Below are 7,212 nucleotides of genomic sequence, written 5' to 3'. Positions count from 1 at the left end.
ATTTCTAGTATCCTAATTCACTGTATACAATTTAATACATAATTTATCATGAGTAAACACCGAATCTGTCACAGTGACAACTGTGCAACATTTTCTTGTAAATTCACAAACAATTATCAAACGATGGTATTTTCATATAAAATTTGATACACAAATACTAGACATATTAGAATACATGAATAAACATCCCATTTACCATAATATCATCAATCTTTCAAAATACTAACACAAAACCACAATTTAGCTTCTAACAATTAGATTAGAGAACATAGAGGGAAACTAAAGAAAACAATAACACCATGAAATACCCTAAACTCAAAACCCATATCATTTAATCAAATAGAAACCAAATATTACAAAAAAAAAAAAAAAACTTACAATGTTGAAATCAGTGGAGAAGAACAAGCTTTGATTCAACAATTTTACAAAGCCCACTAACTCATACTTAAACTTACAAGAAAAAAAAAAAAAAAAAAAACCCTCAAAACCCATATCAATTAATCAAATACAAACTTATTACAAAAAAAGAAAAAGAAAAAACTTACAATGCTGAAATCAGTGGAGAAGAACAAGCTTTGATTCAACAATTTTACAAAATCCATTAACTCATACTTACACTTACAAGAAAAAAAACTCAAAACCCATATCATTTAATCAAATTCAAACCAAATATTACAAAAAAAAAAAAAAAAAAAAACTTATAATGCTAAAATCAGAGGGGGTGGGTGAAGGGGTTCTCACCGGCAAAGGAAAACAAAGGGAAAGAAAGGAGGCAGTGGAGGAGAAGGGGGAGGGAAAGAAAGGAGAGAGGGAGTGGGTGAAAGGGTTCTCACCGACGGCGGGCTGGTCGGCGGCGGTAGCTTAGGGGGTGGGTCGGCGTCCCCGGTAGGGGGCATTGGCATCGCCAGCCTGGGGTTCAATGGTTTGAGGCTAAATGTGAGAGGGACTATTGGTGTGGGTGTGGGAAAAAAAGGGGTTAATGTGATATATATATATATATATATATATATATATATATATATATATATATATATATATATATGGGGCATCTTTAGTGACGAAATGTAAGTCGTCGCTATTGCTTGCCTTTAGCGACGAAATCGGATTCGTCATAGATACTCCGCACAATCTTCTGGTTTTTCCTTTTCAGCGATGACTTATTTTCGTCGCTAATTGCCGCCTTTAGTGAAGAAACAGATTTCGTCACTAATAGCATGACTAGCAGCACCTTTAGCGACGAAAACATTTGTCGCAAAAAACTTAAACTTTTTAGCAACAAAAAAATTCGTAGCTGTAGATCAATTTGGTTTTTTCGCCTACACTATCGTTTGGTGCCCTTAGTTCAGCACAACCTATGGCGACAAAATCTATTTTTTGTCGCTAAATGTTACTAAATTTTTTTATAAACAACGATGAAATATAAATTTCGTCACTATAGGATACTTTTTTGTGACAAAAATATATTCATTAGTGAAATTCATCACTGTAGTTACATTTTGTTGTAGTGATTTCTAAAAAAGCAGGGACTAATACACATGTTACTAAGTATAAACAAGAGCCTAAGCATGCATCTAAAGTAACTAAAAAGGCAGAAAATAGCAAACAAATGAATTTGGATTCTTCTGGGTGAACCTGCATGTGTATGCAAGCTTGTGGAGCTTTATAAGCTGGGACGAACCTGCATATCCAACCCAACCCAAAACTAACATAAAAAAAACAAAAAATAAATTTAATCTTGCATGCTACTGAACTAGGAAAGCAAAAACCTAAAGTAGTAAAATAAAGCAAGAAATAATCATGAAAATAAAACAAGAGAAAAGGGAAAAATAAATATCTTGAGCAAAGAAGCTTAAAGCTTGATTTTGATCACACCCTCAATCAATCTATCAAAACAAAAACTCAGAGGGTTAGTAAATGTTTTACTAATGGGCTTAGACCAAAAAATGGTCACTGCTAAGAAAACATTAAGTTTAAAGGTGTTTTTATTTTTTATTTTTAAAGAAATTCTTCTTTAACATCTAGTTTTCTAGTGATTTCGGTGTGTTTTGGAAAAATAGTCTGGAGGTCTTTTATAGTGTTAAGGGTGGTGCAAAGTCATTTCCAAGCGATGTAAGATTAGCTCTATACCAATTTCTGTCAAAAACTTACCTTACTTAATTTTGCTAGCTTAACCCGCGTAAGCAGGCTCTTGAAGATGCATACATAGCATAATTTTTTCCATTTCTATAACTGAATTTAACGGTGTTAATGTGTAAAAGAGGTGAGTTTTGTTCATTTAAAAAAATAAAGGAGGTTCATGTACAATTTGAACCAAGATGGGAGGTCAGTGTGATTTCAGTAAACCTTAAGGAAGGTCAATTCAATTTTCTTGTTTTCAAATTAGTTACATTATTAGAACAAATATTAGGCAGTTAGTTGGTAAATTAAATGTCTGTTTGGCACAAAACCTTTAATGCTTTTTGCTTTGTCTCAACTTAAAAAAAAAAAATCAAAAACAAAATTATCTTTTTTGAAAGTAAGCTAACTTTAGTTTTTGTCACGTATTTTGCATAAAATCATATTAAAAAAAAAATCTTTTGTAAAATACTATACAAATAAGCTTTCAAAAATTGTGTGATACTGATACCCAAACGGATGCTATATGTTTAATTTAGTATATGTTTCCAAGCTATATAACAGAGATCCTTCTTACATAGATTTTATTATGAATGAAAATTTAATTTCTTTTATTTTCTTCTTTCTGAATTTCAGCACGCATTATTAGCGTGGACAAACTTTACAAACAACAACACACATAAATAATAATAATAACAACAACAATTAGTCGCTAATCCGTACTATCCACGTGAATCTACCTATTTTTGAGGTAGACTAAAATAATTTTATAAAATCTTAAATTGATTAAGAAACTACACCATTACTTGATTTGCTTTTGTATGACTTTAATTTGTGTTACAATTTGATGAAGAAGTCATTGTTTGAACATACAATGGCTTATAAAAAATTTGTCAGAAAATTTCAGATACTGCAAAAAATAACTTAAAAATTCAAATATTAAAACTTCTGAAAAACCAAAAAATATTAAAGAATCAAATGATTTACGGCTTTGAAATTATTGAAATAAAACAAAATATATATGACTAAAAATAGAAAAAAAAAAAAAAGATTGGGTTACATTCAAAAAAATAATCCATGGTTATAAGTTTGCACCCTATCATAAAATATCATGTTAGTGAAGTAGAGAGATAATAATAATAATAATAATAATAATAATAATGTTTGAGTTTGAGTTTAAGCTTAAGTTGAACCTGTTAGAGAGATAGAGTTTTACTCCTAGTTAAGTTTGGATTAAACAAAAATAATTTTGTTAAAAAAAAAAATGATGAGTTTGAGTTTAAATTGGACTCGTTAGAGAAATAGAGTTTCACTACTTGCTAAGTTTGGACTCAACAAAAATATTTTTATTTAAATAAAATAATAATTTTATTTAAATATTATGCTGATGTGGAAAATTATGAAAGCTTTGTAGGATTGGGTTTTAATAATAACTAGTCGCTAACCCGTGCAATGCACAGGATTGTTTTAAATCAAATGTTAACATGTTCAGGTTCAAACAGTTCTCTAATTTCAATTATTGAAAGCTAAATTGACTCTAATATAAGATTTAACATGTAATTATGATGAAACTATCAAAATATTACACATAAACTCATTTAAAATGAGATAAATACAAAGATTATGAAGTAATATATTACAATAATCATAATATGCTCTTACATTTGGTTTAATAAGTATTACAAAAGGACCAGTAAATAGAACAAATATACAATTGTGCTTACATTTTCAAGCCTTATCCAACGCTTTTCAAGAATCTATTTCCTCCGTTTCTTAGGCTCTTCTCTTTTCTCAACTTCTTCAAGCTACTTAATTTTTAGCCAAATTAGTATCAAGTATAATACCAAATTATACCAATGCATCAAAGATTTACAATGTAAAACCAAACACTCTTAATGTCAATAAATTTCATAATAATCCCACCCCAACTATTGAATTATTAAAAAAGTTCAATATGTCTATAATCTTCATGAAAATAAGTATTCCACTGGATTTCAAAACTAACACAAGAGACCACCTCTTGTACTTGGTGAAAATGTGAAAATGTGAATTTGGTGCGTCAATAACAAATTGACACTTAAGATTGTTGTGAATTTGGGTGTGAGTGTATGTGCCTCGCTAGAGTTTCCTGCTACTAAAAACCTCAAAATTTTTAACACTTTGAAATCACCATTCCCAAATAAAGTCATTTTAATTTTTGTTGTTAAGTAAATTAACAAAGAAAATTGTTTTTGTTTTTGTTTTCTTAACTCCAAAAAACAATGTAAGAGGCACAACCAGTTTTGGCCTTTCCAGCCTCCCTCATGTACCCTTTAGTATGTATGATTTGCCGTATTCAGTCACCAGTGCCGCTAGTGAGAACCGCCACCGCTACCACCTTTGTTCTTTCCAAAGAAGGCATTCTTGGGTTTTGGGAGCTCATTGATGTCCATCACCTGAATCGTTCTTTGCATTTTAGCTTCACCAAAGTAAAACACACAAACACAAACAGCTTCAGCATAAGCCCAAATTGATGAATCCAGTAAAATTACAGTAGAAGCAGAAAAGAAAATAAGTGAACCATTTTCAGCTTCTTTGTAATTCTCTTGAAGCCTTTTTCTTGATGAATCCAGTTTTTCAAAGTCAACATCCGTTTGTTGTTGTTCTCTCTGTCTCTGCAAAATCCCAATGAAGTTTTTCAAATTCAGTTAAATAACATTCACAATCCGTTTGGTTGGCAAGAAATTAAAAATATCTCAAACTTCATACTATTAGGGAGCATCATGGGAAAACTTACACCTCCCATTCGATTGAGCTAAACTAAACTATTTGATGCAATTGAGTTTAGTTTCTCATATTTTGGAATCAATTCCTTCAAAAACTAATTTTCTTACTCCAAATGATAATCAACCAAACATTGGAGCTAAAGACTCCTAATTTGGTATTCATACATTTTGATGTGCCAAGGCAGATACAAGTGTTGCTCTAAGAGGAGGAGCTTCTTTCCGAGGAATAACTTTCGGCTTTGGCTCGGATTCTGAATTATTCTTATCTGACCCAGAACTCCCATCTATGCAAGCAAGTTGGATCATTCAAACTCCAAATAAAAACACACTCACACAAAGCACAAAAGTTGAAGTTGGAATTTGATTCTACTACTCACTGTGTGGATTTGGAGAGTAAGCAAAATCAGGAACCTACAAAAGAACATAATATTAGAAACCTCTAAAACAAAACCCATTTTCCAACAGTTTTTTTTCTCCCAGACAAAGCAAATTAGTTGGCTCAAAAATCACAAAAATAAAGAACAAAACTTAAATACAGTTCCTTAGATGCTATACGTTATATTCCCCAATTAATTGTCCTTCAAAATATAACAATGTTTGAAATACAATGAAAAATGCAGTAAGTGTTTGAATTTAATTGGGAAACCGTACAATACCTAAACAAACTGTTCCTACATAAAATAAAAGATTTCTTCAACTTGGTGATAACCATTTTGAGTAACTTTCTGCTGAGGCGAGTCTCTATCAGCTGCCAACAACAACAATTACCAATTTTAACTTACTTTCTATAATGCAATCTGCACTCAATTACTTACTCAGAAGAGAAACTGAAATTAAATTCATTCCAAATAGTACAAACAGTGTTACCCATTAAAGCAAAGGATGTGTGTTCCCCAGGTTGATTCAACTTCACCCATTCATCCACAATATCCTTCCACTTCCTCACAACACAAACAAAAACAAACGAATTCAGCAAAAACCCCTTTATTCTTCACATCTCATTAGCCAATGACTTAAAAAGCATACCAGTAAGAACACCAAAAAAAAAAAAATCAATAATTATTGAAACAATTAAATCAAGCATTCCAATGATGACAACCAAAAAGGCAGCCACACCCTCAAGTGGGGTTGTTCTGCCTCGGGGTGTTGGGGCTTCTCTAATTTCAATCAAAATACAACCATGTATAAGCAGATATTCTCGAAACCAAACTCACCCCAAACTCAAATTAGCTACCAAAAACAAAATAAAAATTTAATATGGGGTGGAACTTACAAACCCGGTGGTAGAAACCCAAGTGTCAACAGGGTTGTGGGAGAGAAGAACTGAGGGTGAGAGAGGGGGAGAAACTGTTGTGAGTGAGAGATGGGTAGCGCCGACAAACATAGAGTTGGAGAAGGGTGGTGCCGAAGAAGGTGGAGCCATTGAGTTGTGGGAGAGAAGGACTGATAGTGGCCTGCGTTTTGGATTGAAGGTGGAGCCGGTGAGCTGCGATTTGCGTGTGGGGGAACGGCAGAGCGTGGTCTGTGTTTTGGAGGAAGGAGAAGGCAAAGCGTGTTAGGGGCTTAGGGCTTCTCTGATTTTGAATTTAAGTTTTTTTTTTAGGTTTTAGAAAAGTTTTTTTTTATGGTTTTTTTTTAAATATTGTGCTGACGTGAAAAATTGTGGGAGCTTCAAAAGTTTCAGTTTTATATATACTAGTTGCTAACCCGTGCGATGCACGGGAAAATTTTGAATGTATTATTGTACTAATTTCATCTCAATGCAATTATTGAAATAAAGTTGCAGCATTTTCACAGTGATCAAACATCTTCTTTTTCTATTTCAGCACTTTCGTTGTATCCAAATAGAGAATAACACTAAAAAATAATTAAACCATCCCAAAGCCAATAATTCTCAAAGTTAAAACAGAGTCCTAAATTTCGTGTAATTCCATTAACTGCTTAAGTCAATAAGCACATTGGTATGAATAAAGAAATGAATGGCATTCGTGTCTATTTAATTATCAACAATATATCTATTATAGCAATTAAGGTGATTTATAAATTTCAACCAATTTGTTTTGTAACACTTTTTTTTTTTTGAGATACCAGATAGAATGACTTTTTTTCAGAAGTAAAAAACAATGTAATTAGTAAAAATCTTAACACCTAAGTTGTTTTGTAACGCCTAATTTACTGTAATTAGTAAAAATCTTAACTCAAGAAGATTCAATAGAAAGTAGGAACACATTGATATCAATTTAGTTATTAAAAAAAGTCTCAAATGATGGCAATTATAAAACAACATTCTTCTCAATGAGTTTATAATCAGACATATCTATCATAGAAGCAA

General features: G+C 31.8%; 1 pseudogene; it reads right to left on the bottom strand.

Annotated features, from left to right (window-relative positions):
* Positions 1-4,454: 4,454 nt before the first annotated feature.
* Positions 4,455-6,303, bottom strand: LOC142624986 (putative mediator of RNA polymerase II transcription subunit 26c; annotated as a pseudogene).
* Positions 6,304-7,212: the final 909 nt, after the last annotated feature.

This window comes from Castanea sativa, chromosome 2, assembly GCF_040712315.1.
Source record: "Castanea sativa cultivar Marrone di Chiusa Pesio chromosome 2, ASM4071231v1".
NCBI lineage: Eukaryota > Viridiplantae > Streptophyta > Magnoliopsida > Fagales > Fagaceae > Castanea > Castanea sativa.
The sequence above is the reverse complement of the archived record's forward strand: the minus strand, read 5'-3'. Positions and strand labels throughout refer to the sequence as shown.